Genomic DNA, 17,802 nt, shown 5'->3' on the forward strand with positions numbered 1-17,802 from the left:
ACTAAAATTGCATCTTGTATGTGTTGCATTAGGCAAAATAACATGAACTAGGACATGCACATTTGCTAACTAGTTTATTGTTTTGGCGCGGAGTACAATGTAAGTGGTTATGCTTTAGCATCCAACATGTGTGTGAATGTTGCCATAATAAGTATGCTTGCCATGCGGCTAAGTGTTTACATGAGATAAATTGTTTGAATGCCTGTGGGTGGAGGTCAAATTGCTTCAATTGGGATAATGCATTAAAACTGTGGATTTTAAAGCCCACTTGACGGTGGCAAAATCTGCATTTTAGCCTACTTGCGAGTAGCAAACCATTTTCAAAACAAACATGAAATGCTTTTTTTTCCAATTTGAGCGATTTGGTCTATACTTGTTTGCTGCACGCATAATGTAGTAATTCTAGGCTAATAATCGGAATAAGAACACATAAAGTTTTCAAATACGGATATCACGGTTAGTAGAGGCCGGTCTTCGGACCGGGCGAAAGGGGGTGCTCATAGCTAACCTTCCCCGATCGTACCCAAGCTCCCGAGCCGAGACAACTCCGGTGATGACGGACATGTGGCCTTCGGCACCGAGTCAGGGTTTCCTAAATTCCCCCATTTTAAAATATTTAGGTGGCGACTCTGTATCTGGCAAAGCAGTCCATGTTTGGCACTACTTTTTCAAAAATCTGTTTCTCAAAACGATTTGCCAGATTTGGACTCTTTGGTTCAGATTAAGAACCGTGACACAAATCGAGTCCGAACTGTAGCGAGGTCCCTCGCGGACATGTTACAGTTTCTGGCGACTCTGCTGGGGATATTTAGAGAGCTTGACTCGAACTCGTGATATTCTGTTTTGATCTCATTTATGTGTTTCTTTGCATTGCATGTGCATTGGTGCGCCTAGGAACACAGTGTTTGCCATCTGCCATTCCTGAACGGTTTGCCGGAGGCTTGCCTTGTCAAGGCATGTCCATAAGGCTGACCGGCTATGGGCTCTGACAGTATGGGAACACAAACCCCGGTTTTACCGAGGCACCCCTTTTGACCATTCAACCTAGTGCATATTCGGATCCATAGTGACCATTCCAAATTAGGACAGGTTGCTTACCCGTTTATAGGTTGTTTGAAACCGCTGTGTGCATAGTGAAACCCTAGCTCCTGACAAAATAGGACAGGGAAACCCTACCCCAACATAGGGGTGTTTTGGCTCTCTTTACTTGCTATGTGCTGTTAGAATGTATTTCTGCAGGGAAATGAACACACCAGTTTGTAAGTCTGGGCATCAAGCCTGAGGGCATCAGTATCAGCTTTAAGAGAATCAGTTATCTGCGGGTACCAGGGTTCAGTATTGGGAATAGAGATTTTGAGAACAGTGATCAGTATCGAGGAACAGTGTGTTCGGCTTATCGACTTTGTGTTTTGAATGTCCAACTGTATATTATTTGTTTATTTTATGCCGTTGTGCTGTCCAGTTGTTGGTTTATTTATTGCTTTATTTATCTTTTTGCTAGGTAGTTTAGCATCATTACGTCCAACCCAGTAGACATTCCCCAAGCACTCTGGATCAGAGGTCGCCGGCTCCATCGATCTGAGGATCTGATAGAAGGACAACCAGTGTACCATTCTCTACCTCCGGTTACTAAACGGAAAGCAACTAGGCAGAGGACACCGGTTCAACAATTAGTACAGAGGGCTTTGTCTACCCCACCTGTGTATAGTAGGGATCAGGATCCCATTTCACCCACAGAGAGGGAACGCATACCAGCAATTCAACCAGAGGAGAACAGTATGGCTAGCTTAGAGGAGATGGTGCGCCAACTTCAGGAAAGCATGAAAATAATGCAGTAAGATGCTGCCCGACAGGCAGAATTTGCCAGGCAACAGGCTACAGTTATGAGTGAGCAAGCGGATTTAATTGGGAGATTGCAACAGCAAACTGGGGCATCACCTTCGCAGCAAATCCCTCCTCCATTAAGGGTTCCAATACCCGAAGAGACACCAAACGCCCGGAATGTCCAAGAAGATACAGACATCCCAACGGGGCCGGCTCCACCCCCGATTCCGCCTCAACAATCCAAGGCACCCACTCCCATTAATGTATCGGATTCTCCCTTTGAGTCTGAGGTAAACCCCATGACGTTAAAAATGCACAAGCTTGAAAAGCTGTTCAAGAAATCTCAAGGTGCGAAGTCCATTCCGGATATTGGAGATGGATACATCGACACAGCTGTGACGCTGCCAGATCGGTTTAAGATGCCCCAAATCGATCGTTTTGACGGATCTGAGGATCCCATGGTACACCTGCGACTGTTTTCAGACGTCCTAAGGCCAATGGGCCTCACCAGATTACAGAAGCTGTCTTTATTCGGCCGTACCCTGTCGGGTGTAGCGTCCGCGTGGTACGCCAAGTTGGAGGATGACGTCAAGAGAAGTTGGGACGAGATGGATGAGGCCTTCATCCTGCAATACTCATATAACACACAAATCGAGATCACGACCCGAGATCTCGAGACAACGAGACAAGAACCCAAGGAGAGTTTCTCAGAATTTGTAACCAGATGGCGAGCTAAGGCTTTGATGATGACCTTAAGACCCACGGACAAGGACCAGATTCGGATGATTGTGCGCAATCTCCAACCGAGGCTAATGCAAAAGATGATTGTAGTCCCCTTCCCTACCTTTGCTGATCTGCATAAAATGGGGGTACAGATCGAGGACGCCTTAAGACAAGGTTGGATCGATAATGACCGGGAGCAACCCTGTAGAAATTTCAATCGTAGTGCTAATGCAGGCCCGAGTGGCGCTACGACTGCCAGGACCTCCGAAGTGAGTATGGTCACCACTAACCCTTCCCCAAGAAATACGGCAGCCACGCCATTCTCCGGTGCGTCCGGAAGCAACTCACAAACAGCCAAATACCCTCTCAGAAACACCAGAACCTTCGCTCCACTTTATATGCCCCTGTCCAAAGCTTTGGGGGTTTTGATCAGAAAAGGGCATCTGAAGCCCCTAGAGCCGCGGCCCTTACCTGAAAGACTACCCGCCACCCACAATCCAGCCAAATATTGTGTGTTCCACCAGCAGCACGGTCATGACACCGACTTATGCTTTCGATTACGTCATGAGATTCAAGATCTCATTGATAATGGGGTGATTTTACCCCCTGAGAAACGCAATGTTACTACAAATCCTCTCCCCGCACATAACCAAGTTCCACCACCCAAAAGAATCAACTTCATCTACACTGGGGTCGCATCCTACGATCCTAGTATCTACATCACACCCTCCTACCTGCCTAAACCTAAAGTTTTCCTCCCTGATTGCACCGATTTGTGCATGATGGACGTCTCCATAACCCAACCCAAGCCAGTGGTGGTGACCATCAAGAACAGGAAAGAGGTTGTCAAACCGAAGTCTGCGGAGTCTGAGAATGATGTTGGGAATGCTTACAGTCCGAGTGACTACATTTCACCAGTGGGCCAGAATAGACCAAATGTCAGATTTCCAATCGAAGGAGAGCTGTGTGTAATTAGAGGGAACAGTCCAAGACAGGGAACGGATGATTTGGCAGCCATGGAAGGGGATTTTGTCAAGTTCCAATTTCACGATGACCAAGACTCGGCCATCAACTGGTTCGATTATGAAGAGTCAGCAGAAGCCACGGGGTGGTTAGACGATCAACCGGATGTAATAGAGGAGTTCCAGTCAGAACAAGGCCCGGCAGGGGCAGGAATGTCAACGACGGCCGGGAGTGTCGAAGAGCAGAATACATCGCCGGAGAGCGCCGGTGTCGAGAGTTTCGCTCAGGAATGGAGCATTTTGAGTACAGGGATCAGTGAGCAATCTACTGCATTGACACAGTCAGAACAAGAGAGATTCGAGGATTCTGAGAGGATCAGGAAAGCAAAAGGCCACGTGGGGGTCGAAACCGCCACAGAAACGAAGGATGCTGCGAGCATAGGGATAAAAGGTACTGCAAGTATCGGGATAGTTGTGCCAGAACCAGACAGATGCTTGTCAGTCGCAGATGGTATGTGGTGGGAAGACGACGATCTATGTCTTGCCCACACGGACGAGGATTGGAAAGGCAACCAACCAGATGATACCTGGTATATCGGCGAAGTCGATCACATGACTAGGAGTGGACGGTATTTCAAGCCTCCACACCTAGATCAACTAGAGGCGTCTGGAAAAGATAATGAAGCAGAGAAACAAAAGGAGAAGCAACTCGAAGATGAAGCCGTATTGAGACAATTGAAAAAGATACAAGCAGACATCTCCATCTGGGGACTGCTTATGGCTTCTCGAGTACATAGGCAGGCTGTCCTGTCAGCCATGGATAAGGCCAAACTTTCCATAGATACCACGCCCGAACAGCTGGTGGGCTTAGTCTTTTCGGGAGGAAGTTCCCCAGCATTGAGTTTTTCTGACAAAGAGCTGCCACCCGAGGGTGCGAACCATAACAAGCCGCTCTACATCTCTGTCGAGTGCAGAGATAAATGGATACCTGTGGTACTTGTCGACACGGGGTCCGCCATCAACGTCTGCCCGGCAAGGACAGCTTATGCGATTGGTTTGAAAGTCGCGGATTTTGTGCCAACGGCCCAGGTGATTCGGGCATATGACAACACAAGCCGGGAAGTAATGGGGACAGTTAAGATTCAAACAAAGGTTGGGCTAGGACAGCACGAGATAGATTTCCACGTCTTGGAGGTTCCCGCAACGTTCAATTTGCTTTTAGGGCGGCCATGGCTGCATCAGATAAAGGCGGTCTCCTCTACCTTACATCAAGTGGTGAAATACCCCTATGGGAAGGGAGTAGCCATTGTTTTTGGAAACTCATCAATTCATCCACCACCAGAGGTATCTACGCCTGTTCTAGAAATTGAGCACGGTATAGAAGATGTGTTCATATCAGGTTTTACCTTGGCCGAGGCTCGGGTCGTACAGAACATCATGGCAGCTAACGAAGGGGTGTATGTCAGTGCCCAAGCAGTTTATCTCATGAACAAACTCCAGCACATCCCCGGGATGGGATTAGGCAAGAGCGGTAGGAAAGGCGCCGCAACATCGGCCGAAGTGCCACATAACCCCCATACCTTTGGTTTGGGCTACCTACCCACCAAAGAGGATTGGATAAGGAAAGGAAAGGAAATGGCCGGAAGGGCCAGGGCAAAACAGATGGGGAAGCCCTTTGACTTAATGTACCAGCCCATTCGGGGGACCCTGAACGGACATTTCGTCCGGGAGGGGGAGGACTTTCCGTTCTGTGGCTTCCCAGAGCCGTGGCTCAACGCGGAGAAGAAGCGCGTACCGGGATTTGAGATTTTCTTTGATTTACAGTTACCTGAGGATGACACTGCCGAAGGGCAGGCAAATTTATCGGCTGAGGCTGAGCAAAGTAAGGAAGTGCAGTCTGAGGACGCCGAAAATGAAATGGGGGCAGCGCTGGCGTGTCTGCTTTCAGATCCTCCGATCGAACAGAGTTGCTTGGGGGATAGCTCCTCGGTATGTGTGATTGGGAATGAAGCAGCTGCGGGCCTACCATCAGCTATTTTGGATGCATCCATCGCACCTTCTCTCATCTGGCAATATGAAGAAGGCCTTTTATCAAGCAGCACCGGGTCAGGTAGTGAGCCGGAATCTGATTCTACCGAATCTTGTACGTCGGAATCAGATTCCAGCTCAACTGAGTCTGAGTCCGGTATTCCCGGGGGTGATAACCCGGATGCCACAGTCCTGTCTAGGTCATCTTTTTCATTTTCTTTTGAGTCTGTTGTAACAGAGGAATCCGATGGCTCGGAAGTATTTAATGAGAACGACGTGGATGTGGTTTCGGAGTATTTTTCTGTGCCTTTGATTTATTGCTTAAATCAGGATTTTCAAAATTTTGATGAAAATGACGAGGAAGAAATTCCTCCGGTTTTGCAACGGTTAATTGATCAAGAGCAGGAAAGATTTGTTAAACCTTTAATGGATGAAATCACTATTGTGAATGTTGGTACTGAGAAGGACCCACGGCTGGTCCAGATCGGGTCCACGTTGTCTTCTGAGGAACGCGAGCGCTTAGTCGCTTTGTTAAAAGATTTCAAAGATGTTTTCGCGTGGTCCTACGAAGATATGCCTGGAATCGATCCTGAGATTGTACAGCACCGGATCCCTCTTGATCCCGAGGCCCGACCTGTCAAACAGAAGCTCAGGAGGATCCGCCCTGATTGGGCCATTAAGATCAAGGAAGAGGTCACCAAGCAGATTGATGCAGGCTTCCTGTTGGTGTCTGAGTATCCGACTTGGCTGGCCAACATTGTTCCGGTGCCGAAGAAAGACGGCAGAATTCGGGTCTGTGTAGACTTCAGAGATTTGAACAGGGCCAGTCCGAAGGACGACTTTCCCTTGCCGCACATTGATGAACTGATAGATTTCACGGCAGGATATGCCTTGCTTTCGTTTATGGATGGTTTCTCAGGCTATAATCAGATAGTAATGGCGCCCGAAGACCGGGAGAAGACTGCATTCACTACCCCGTGGGGTACACATTGCTATCGAGTAATGCCATTTGGGCTGAAAAACGCAGGAGCTACCTATCAACGGGCAGCAACCACAATATTGCATGATATGATCCATAAAGAGGTCGAGGTGTATGTGGACGACATGATTGTCAAGTCCAAAGAAAGAGAGGGCCACTACACCGCCTTACAAAAGTTTTTTCAAAGGATCAGAGAATTTCGGCTGCGGCTGAATCCCCAGAAGTGTACTTTTGGTGTTACAGCAGGAAAGATGCTAGGGTTTCTGATAACGCAAAGGGGCATCGAGGTCGACCCTTCCAAAATCAAGGCCATCTTAGAAATGCCACCACCGAGGACTGAAAAGGAGGTGCGAGGCTTTCTAGGTAAAGTACAATTCATAAGGCGGTTTATCTCTAAATTAACCTTGACTTGTGAACCACTTTTTGGCCTCCTGAAGAAAGGAAAGAAATTCCAATGGGACGGCCGATGTCAAGCAGCTTTTGAACAGATCAAAGAGTATCTACAGAACCCGCCTGTGTTGTCACCGCCAGAACCAGGGAGACCGTTGATATTGTATCTTTCGGTAACTGAGACCACCATGGGCTGCATGCTCGCACAGGAGTCAGAAGACAAAGTGGAAAGGGCTATCTACTATCTAAGCAAGAAGATGCTGGATTACGAGACCCGCTATACACCACTGGAGAAGGCTTGTTTGGCCTTGGTATGGGCTACCAGGAAGCTGCGGCACTACTTGTTAGCCCATTCTGTAATGTTGGTTTCACGTTTGGATCCCGTCAAATATCTTTTCGAGAAACCAGCACTTACGGGTAGGCTAGCTCGTTGGTTGCTATTGCTTTCCGAATTTGACTTGAAGTATGTAACACGCAAGTCGGTGAAAGGGAGAGCGGTAGCAGAGCTCCTTGCCGACCACCCGGTTGAGGGGGATGAAGCGGTTGAGTACCTATTCCCAGATGAAGCCATTCTGCATATCGAGGATGAAACTTGGACGATGTATTTTGACGGAGCGTCAAACCAGTATGGGTATGGGATAGGGGTGTTGCTGATAGCGCCTGACGATTCCCGTATCCCTTTAGCATTCAAGCTCCAGTTCAGAGTCTCGAACAATGAGGCAGAGTATGAGGCATGTATTGCTAGTCTGGAAGCAGCCCTAGAGCTAGGGGTAAGACGGTTGGACGTCATTGGGGACTCGAATCTTGTTGTGTCTCAAGCGAAAGGAGATTGGAAAGTCAAGGAGGAAAGGATAATAATTTACCACCAAACCTTGGATTTGTTAATTCCTCGATTTGAGAAGCTAAATTTCACCCACCTCGTAAGAGAGAATAACAGATTCGCAGATTCATTAGCAACTCTATCTTCCATGATAGACATCCCGTCGGGAGTCCGGATGCGTCCAGTCATCATTGATCAGAAGTTTGCGCCAGCATACGAGTCAATTTCCGCCATAGATGAAGCCCAAGACGGCAACCCCTGGTATTACGATATTCGGAACTTCTTGGAAAAGGAGACGTATCCCCTAGGGGCAAGCGCCAAGGATAAAAGGGCCATTAGAAGAATGGCTATTCAGTTCATCATCTGCGGAGGTAAGCTGTACAAAAGAGGTCATCTGGGAATGCATAAGCTCTGTGTAGAAGCTGAAAAGTCGAAGCGCCTAATGGAGGCCATCCACGGAGGGGAGTGCGGTGCACACATGAATGGAGTAATGTTGGCCAGAAAGATCCTTAGGCAGGGTTACTACTGGTCGACCATGGAAAAGGATTGTATCGGCTTTGTTCGGCGATGCCACAAATGCCAGATCCATGCAAACCGTATGAATATCCCACCATCCAAGTTGTATAACATGACTTCCCCGTGGCCGTTTTCCATATGGGGGATCGATGTGATCGGAGCTGTTACCCCGAAGGGGTCGAACGGACATGAGTATATCCTGGTAGCGATAGATTATTTCACAAAGTGGGTCGAGGCCCAATCATACGCGGTGTTGAAAGCGTCGCACGTCGCAAAGTTCATCAGAAACAACATTATTTGTCGCTACGGGGTGCCAAATGAGATCATCTCGGATAATGGATCCCACTTTAAGAAAGAAGTGGTCGACTTGTTGGAAAAGTATAACGTGGCTTTTCATAAGTCATCTACGTATCGGCCGCAAACCAATGGGGCAGTTGAGGCCGCCAACAAGAACATCAAACATATACTGCGGAAAATGGTGGAGACCTATCGAGATTGGCCAGATAAGTTTCCGTTTGCTCTGTGGGGCTACAGGACTTCAATTAGAACTTCTACCGGAGCAACTCCGTATTCGTTAGTTTATGGAATGGAGGCTGTTCTACCTATTGAAATTGAAGTTCCGTCTTTACGGGTATTGGCCGAGTGTCAGATAGCTGAGGCAGATTGGCAGCAGAGCAGGTTCGAGGAACTTATGCTCTTTGACGAAAGAAGACTGAAAGCACTGTACCACGTTCAGAGTTATCAGCGCAGGATTGCTCGAGCTTTTAACAAGAAGGTTAAGTCCAGAAATCTAAAAGAAGGGGATTTGGTACTCAAAGACAACCGAGCTCCCATCCATGACCCGAGGGGCAAGTTCAGACCCAATTGGACTGGTCCCTACATCATCAAAGCTATCTGGTCAGGCGGAGCTGTGGTTCTGATGGACTTAGATGGCTTAGAATTCTCTCAACCGATCAATATGGACAAGTTGAAGAAATACTATCCTTGAGAGGCTCGCTAGGCCGAAAACCCGAAAGGGCGACCTAGGCAAAAGTTAGAGCACAAAAAATTAGAAAATATAAAAACTGAGCTCGCAAGGCTGAAAACCCGCGAAGGGCAGCCTTGGCAAAAGTTAGAGCGCAAAAGGAGAGTGAAAATACTCGAGCGAACCCAAGCCGGAACTACGTAAGGCTTGATTCCCATGTTTGGGATACGTAGGCAGCTTCATCCTGAAGTTCAGCCATAACACTTCCCCGATCAACTTTGTCCATTTGATCATCTCAGCCATCTTTGTCCATCAGCATTCGTTGGAATCTCCGGTGCAGTGCCACTCAGACTAGGGGCAACTTTCCGTTGCTATGCAGTGCTGCGGTGCTCTTCAGACTAGGGGCAACTTTCCAGTTACAGGAATCTGGGGTTGTGCATCTCGAGTGACAGATCTCAGGCGTGTCCAGTTCTAATCCACATCAAAAATATCTTTGAAAAGTTTTAATATAAGCTGACTTTGTTCAAATAATCTTTTTACAACTTTGACCATTTTTGGACCAAGGTGGAAAATTTTCAGTGCCACAACCTTTCAATTTCTTTGATTTCAAAATAGAGTTCTCCTGCTCTTACGTACAATTGAAGTTGCTTTTTATTACATTCATGAAAGAAAACTTGAAAGTACTAATAAAGCAATAAATCTAGGGCATGGTCAAGTCAGGTGTTCCTGCGCCCCCTCCCAGAGCTGGTCGAAGCCTCTGATGCCAAGCTGGGCCCGATCTGTGCTTCTTCATTGAGCCAATCTATGCACTCGTCAGACAAAGTGCAACTAAAAGTAGGAGCGGGGGCCAGGAGTTCTCTCATCCTCCACGCAGTGGCTTGCCAAGCAAGCTGCGCGCCTCGGGCTGGAAATGCAGCAGGATACTCTATCCCCTCTGGCGGGCAGGTCTGATCATGGCCAAATTGGCGTCGAATCCGAAATGGGAAATAGAATACACAATGAGTGAGACCAACCAGTTGAATCCCAGTCTGCCGAGGCATATTGTAACTCATTGCCGGAAGGTTCAACCAAGGGCACCGCCAAGCAATACGGTCTGCAGACAAGTGGCACATCCAAGCGAACCACCATTCCTCATCCAAGGCATTGACTAGACGATGCCGGAAGAAGTAGCCACGAGCTGAATATGCTGGGCAGGAGTCCACAACCTGCAATTTATCCATCAGCCACACCTGGGGAGGGATTGAAAAATGAGAGATTAAAGAATAGAGAGATGTACGAGGAGAGAAGAGTGAGAATGGGGTTTTGTGAGAAAAGACTGAGCTCGAGGGCCGAGTGATGTGAGCAATACAGAAATGCGAGATCGGGTGGGAAACATTACCTGTAGTAGTAGTGGACTCCCCACCAATTTGCACGTCTCATGACGGTAAAAGGCGTCTAAGCCCATTAGCATCTCGGCCAGAGTCATCGCAATGCAGCTCTTGCCCTCCTTCAAGCCTTGGGCGACCTCAATCAGCCGGACACTAGCCCCTCCAGAGCCTGAGATGAATAGAAAATGGAATAGCATGCACAAGCAGAGGGCATGGCGCCGGAAGCCTTGCCAGTGATGGTTGTTGCGATCACCAGCATCGGAAAACCGATCCGTCAAACTCGGAATGTCCAGCATCCCGTCACAAATCAAAGACCGAGCGTCACGCATGCTGAGTCCACACATTCGCCCTAAGGATTGGGCATGACCAAAATTAAGTTGGGGCAGGAGCTCCTCGTCGCGCTCGGACTCCATTAGAGCTCGGAAATCTTTGAAGGTAGGACACATCTCTTGCCCGGCGAAGCTAAAGACATGTGTCGCCGGATTCCAAAACCTTGCCGCGGCATGAAAAAATGGGAGATGCAACGGGGTACGACCCAGAGTGAACAGTGCATTTATGCCAAAGCCCCGGAAATTCACTTTTTCCGAGCCATCCAAGCTAGCAATCCAAGCTGTGAGATTTTGGGCAAGAAACTCTTCCATTGGAGCAAATCAGTGTGAAAATGAGAAAAACTACGAAGCTGGGATCTCTTGTAGGAGATAAGGTTGAGTGGGGGACAGGTGTCAACATTCTGGTGGTCCCCCTCGTTTAGTGCCGACCGGCCAAAAAATATGCCAACCGGCCATTTTAGTTTGCCGACAAAACAGATATATGGCCGGCAGCCACTCCTTGCAGCCGGTGGTCCCTACACCATGCCGGTGGGCTTCCTTCGGGTTTCCTGAGCTGTTTATGCTAAGAAGTGGGGAACTTCACCACCTCCAAACCCCCCCGGCGATAAACTCTTGCGAAGCCATGCCCGTCTGCTTGTCGAGTTTTGAACATTTGCTTATCGAGTTGTATTTCGCTCTCTTGTAGCTCTTGATTTGTTTATCGAGTTGTATTCACACTTGTTTGGTTGTGTCATGTCCTTGTTTTGCTTATCGAGTTGTAAGTCGGTTCACTACCTGATTATTACGATGGCTAATTTCCAAAATGAGTTCAATTTCGTTCACATTGTGGTGTGAAACCCTGCGATGCGATACATAGAAGATCCCCAAACGCAACATCTTTTGAATAAAATGATTCATTTCATTTCCATCACATGTTTTGCAAAGTGTGTGAATTTTGAGAAAGAAAATAAACCTGCCTGAGGCAGTGCAATGTGCTTAAACTACTAGTAAAAAGGGAAATAAAACGTAGAATGGCAGGGTAGCCAAGTATCAGAATTGATACCGGTGAAACTCCCCTTGCGGTTAACGCACCTTCCGCATCTTTGTTCGGGTCAGCCACGTCGTTGGACGCCCTCACAATACGGGAAATCACACCTTTGAAACGTGAACCTTTGAGTTGACCTCAGGCCACAATTTTTGCGAGCAACGCTCGATGCGCGCGAAGAATGTCCCGCCCCGTATCCTTTTCGTGCTTTGTGAGCCCCGCAAATTGTTTCGATTATGCTGTGTAATAGTACGTTCCTTTACTTGCGTAGACCGCATGTTTAAATTTCATTACCTGCGTAGACCGCATGTTTTTGATTGCGTAGACCGCATGTTTAATTTCATTACCTGCGTCGACCGCATGTTTTGATTGCGTAGACCGCGTGTTTAATTTCATTACCTGCGTAGACCGCATGTTTTGATTGCGTAGACCGCATCTTAATTTCATTACCTGCATAGACCGCATGTTTTGATTGCGTAGACCGCATGTTTAATTCCATTACCTGCGTAGACCGCATGTTTTGATTGCGTAGACCGCATGTTTAATTTCATTACCTGCGTAGACCGCATGTTTTGATCGCGTAGACCGCATGTTTAATTTCATTACTTGCGTAGACCGCGTGTTTAATTTCAACACCTGCGTAGATCGCATGTTTTGATTGCGTAGACCGCATGTTTAATTTCATTACCTGCGTAGACCGCATGTTTTGATCGCGTAGACCGCATGTTTAATTTCAGTACTTGCGTAGACCGCGTGTTTAATTTCAACATCTGCGTAGACCGTATGTTTTGATTGCGTAGACCGCATGTTCAGTTTCATCACCTGCGTAGACCGCATGTTTCAACTGCGTAGACCGCATATTTGCTAAATATCATCACCTGCGTAGACCGCATGTTCATGATCAATTTTGTTGCCGGCGTAGACCGTTTACTCCACTTACCTGATTGTCTTTCCACAGCATTGTTATGTTCCCCACTTGCCTTGCGCTGTCACGTATTTCAAGTATGCTACTGTGCATATTGCCAACCATATTGTACCTGTTAAGCTTGTTTTCTTTTCAGGCACGATATTGTATGTACGGTCCATTTGAGGCTGGTGCAACCAGACGGGCCGCACAGGTATTTTATCTCCGAGTGAGACGTATTGAGAATTCCATAATTCTCTTACATCCTTTCTGCATTGTAGTGTAGTTTGGTATGCTAGCTTAAAACTGTCGCATGTTTGCTTCGTTACAGCTTCCTTTGCATGAGCATAAGTTATGCCCGGCTCCGTGCATTGTCTTGCATTTTGCCCCTGCCTTCGGGCGTATATCTTATTTTGTCTTGTATGTTTGTCTAAGTCTTCGGCCTTGTCAAAAATGGGTCGTCTCCGGGCTTTGACATTCACTCCCGTCATTGTTATGACTTTCGAGTTCTGTCAAAGAGGGGCAACTGTAGACACCCCATTTTTGACAGTCCTCAAGACTTGGACGTCACCGTTTGAACACCCGGTGATCATCCATGTTTGTGTTCGTTTGGAGTTCCCGGAGGTCTCGGCTCGCGTGCCCTGCCTCAGAATCTCCGAACTCAACCGTTTAGTGTCTGGTTTTGCACCAAACACTTACACCTTGCCTTTGAGAGGCAGGGAATGCCATGTAAGGCATCCCCACACACCACCAGCAGTGGCTGGAGGCCACCGGCTGGTCTTTTTCTGCCATCGGCACTTTTGTTTGCCGGTCGGCACATTTTAATGCCGGTCGACATAGTTTGTTGCCGGTCGGCACTGTTTTTTGCCGAAATAGCATTTTTGGGCAGCCGACCACTGTTCATCCACTTTATGGAGATATTTTGTGCCAGCTGTGATAGCTGGCACCGACTCTTCTCCCCTCCATACACGTGTATGGAGGGATTTCCCTCTAGCCAAGCTTGTTGAATAAGCTTTGCAAGAGGGAGTCCTATAAGAGAGGGGCTTTCCTCTTGGTTCTAGGTTAGAAAAACAGAAGCAAAAACCAGCCCTTAGCAATATAGATACATATTATCTCTATACCTCCCCCTCTCTCATCCTTTGTGTGTGTTTTTTAGCTCAAAAGGTGTGTTTTACCTTACTTTTGCACCATTACACACACCATTACACCTTACTCCGAGATTGAGGGACTTGGAGGAGTTGTTTCTTGAGTTTTGGACTGGTTTTGATCCAAAGAAGGAGGCTAGACCATTTGTTCTTCAAGGGTTCTTCAAGGGTGAGCATCTTCCTTTTTATTCCCCAAACTTGCATTGGTTTTCTACCTATTTTGTTTACTGTTTTAGCTCTTGTGTATAACATGAAAAAGGCTTAAATTTTCCTGCTCTAGCACTTTCATTAAGGTCACTTTGTGGTTTGAGTGCAAACTCACCCTTATAGGCCTTGTTTGATCCATTTTGTTGCTCCTTTCATAAGGTTTTGTTCACTTCAGTGTTTTGGTCTTTTGGCCACTGAAAATCAGTGTATTTTAGTGTCAAAAAAGGATGGTTTGAAGTCTTGCATAGGGGAGGGACACCCCTCTCCCTTCATGGTTTGTTTCCTTGCTTTTTGGGCTCAAAAGGATAGCATGTGTGCTTGATGTTTCTTGGCTTCATTTCAGCATTTTTTTAGGCATCTTAGGTCATATATAACCTCTGTTTTTGGTCGAATTTGGGCCTCCTTGTATGCTTGTAATACTTGCTTTGTATTGCTCCATCTTGCTTAGAAATACATCTCATGATTAGGCCATGATCCTTGTGTAAGTTGGTTTAGTTCCATGAAGTTCTTAGTGATGTTTTTCCATGCTTAAGGTTTATTGGTTATCCATTTAGTCATGCTTGACATGTGTGTTAAGGTTGCTTTGTATTTTGGCTTAAAGGCTTTGAGCATGTTGGCCTCTAGTATGTATGTGTGTGATTATCCGCATGATTTAACATCATCTAAGGACCACATTTTAGCCCAAGAATCATGCTTGTATGTGTGCATGCATGGCCCCTTTCATACCTTGAGAGTGTGTCCTCTTATGCCTAGGAGTGAGCCTTAGCGCATTTGTTTCATGGGGGATACTTTAGCTGCCATATTAGGAGTTTTTGGGGTCCTATTTTGCATGCAAAAACTCTGTTTTTACTTGTTTTGATCATGCCATGAGAGGTCATGTTGGTGGGGGTAAGTTGTCTCCTTTTGTGCCTTAACTTTGGGACCATAAATTTGCTTGTTAACATGAGTTGATTGTCCATCATTTTGAGCACTTTTGGCCACTGTTTTGAGAAGGGTGAGGGCCTGCCCCCTTTTGCCATTTTAAGCCCTCTTGCATGCATGATCCCTGTTTGTTGCATTGTTGTTCCATTAAGCTTTGTAGCACATCAATCCCATGATCAATTTGGTCCATGTTTGCATCATGTTTGTATCTTGTATGCTTGGCATTATACATTTGTCATGATTGGTTGCATAACGCTTGTTGTGCTTTACGTCTTGGTGGCATGATACATTTGAGGCTTGTGAGCATTACATGCATTGCATTTACTTGGTTTGGGGTGTCAAACCAAGTGTGGGAATCAAGGACCATTCATACTTCAAGTGATGTAATGTGCCTCGATTCCCGGTCATCGGGACCTTTGACTCCAACTTGATAAGGCCTCGGTTTTCATGTTGTTTGTTGCATACATCCTTACATTAAGTGGCGAATTTGATCCCTCGAGTCATCATGCGCCATTGATGGATCAAAGGTCGAAGGTTATGCTTCTTTGAGTTCAAAATATGATAAGAAGTAGGACCATGCTTACATGTGTCCAAGAACTCCATACCATGCACTGTCTGTTCTCTGTTTGCTGTCAAATTGTCTTCTGTAGGAAGTTTCTGCCGACCGGCAGAATTTAGTGCCGACCGGCACTATCTGGAGTGCCGATGAATCCAATAAAGTGCCGATGGGAACTGTGAAGTGCCGGTGGTGATTCTGTCCGGCTGGTGGTGCTCTGCAGGATGCAAGGAACTTGCTCCAGTACTTTGGTAATTTTCAGAAAGACAAGGCAGTGCAAACAGAGGCGACAGGAGTACAGTACGGGTTTTCCGGACAAGGCGGATTCGAGCATGCATCACTCGCGCATCCCGAGGCAGAGGCTGCGGCTACCCTTTTTCTTCCTTCGCCACCTTTTCTTTTAAATTTAATTAGGAATTTTTGTAATAATTTTATTTGTTTATTATTTGGGACTGTAATATTAATTCGAACCCTCTGAGTGAGGGTAAACATGTAATAAGTGTGGGTGAGTGTGTGTATGTCTTCCAATCCCCATTTCTTTCTTCCCTTTTATTTACCTGCTTATGATGGTAGATTAGGGCATTTTTGAAATTAGCATACCTTATGATGTGCATGCGTGCATTCATGCATCTGTTGACATGCACCGGGCTCGGTACATCATACTAACCGCATTCATGTTTTCAAATTCCAAAATTGAATACATGAATCAGTTGATTGCATATCGTATGCCATATTTAGGTTAACCGAGCCTAACTAAAATTGCATCTTGTATGTGTTGCATTAGGCAAAATAACATGAACTAGGACATGCACATTTGCTAACTAGTTTATTGTTTTGGCACGGAGTACAATGTAAGTGGTTATGCTTTAGCATCCAACATGTGTGTGAATGTTGCCATAATAAGTATGCTTGCCATGCGGCTAAGTGTTTACATGAGATAAATTGTTTGAATGCCTGTGGGTGGAGGTCAAATTGCTTCAATTGGGATAATGCATTAAAACTGTGGATTTTAAAGCCCACTTGACGGTGGCAAAATCTGCATTTTAGCCTACTTGCGAGTAGCAAACCATTTTCAAAACAAACATGAAATGCTTTTTTTTCCAATTTGAGCGATTTGGTCTATACTTGTTTGCTGCGCGCATAACGTAGTAATTCTAGGCTAATAATCGGAATAAGAACACATAAAGTTTTCAAATACGGATATCACGGTTAGTAGAGGCCGGTCTTCGGACCGGGCGAAAGGGGGTGCTCATAGCTGACCTTCCCCGATCGTACCCAAGCTCCCGAGCCGAGACAACTCCGGTGATGACGGACATGTGGCCTTCGGCACCGAGTCAGGGTTTCCTAAATTCCCCCATTTTAAAATATTTAGGTGGCGACTCTGTATCTGGCAAAGCAATCCATGTTTGGCACTACTTTTTCAAAAATCTGTTTCTCAAAACGATTTGCCAGATTTGGACTCTTTGGTTCAGATTAAGAACCGTGACACAAATCGAGTCCGAACTGTAGCGAGGTCCCTCGCGGACATGTTACACCTACCATTCAGACCGTGTGATCGAAAGTCGATCTATCGAATGCCACCCTACCGAGCTATACACAGCTCGGCCCTCGCCATTGATGTTACCTCGGTTTGCTACAAAACTTTCTTTACTTCGGCTGTCATCTTTACCTCCGCTCTGTGCTCAACTAAGTAATGGAATAGAAGCATCGACCGAGCTATACCTAGCTCGGCCACCTGTCTTACCAAACACCTCGGCCAACCCTTGGGCCTAGTATTTAGGTAGCTCGGTCAACGCCCTTGCCTAGTTTGGTACTCAGATAAAAAGGGACCGAGCTACCCGTCGTTCATACTCCAGCCCTTATCTCGACCCATTACGCGGCCCAGCTCCTAAAGAAGACTCTTCCTAGCTCGGCCCAATTTGTTTACAAATTACCCTCTCACATCCCATTGCTGGTAAGTACAAATTTGTCACTTTTAAAAACTAGCCTAAACCCATTTTTATTCAACAATGATTCAGAAACAAGATTCTTGCAAATGTCTGGTACATGTAGTACATTGTTGAGAGTGAGTTCCTTTCCAGATGTCATCTTAAATACAATCTTTCCTTGTTTTTCAACTTTGGAAGTTGAGAAGTTGCCCATA

The sequence above is a fragment of the Camellia sinensis genome, chromosome 11, assembly GCF_055761805.1.
Source record: "Camellia sinensis isolate YWXY chromosome 11, ASM5576180v1, whole genome shotgun sequence".
NCBI lineage: Eukaryota > Viridiplantae > Streptophyta > Magnoliopsida > Ericales > Theaceae > Camellia > Camellia sinensis.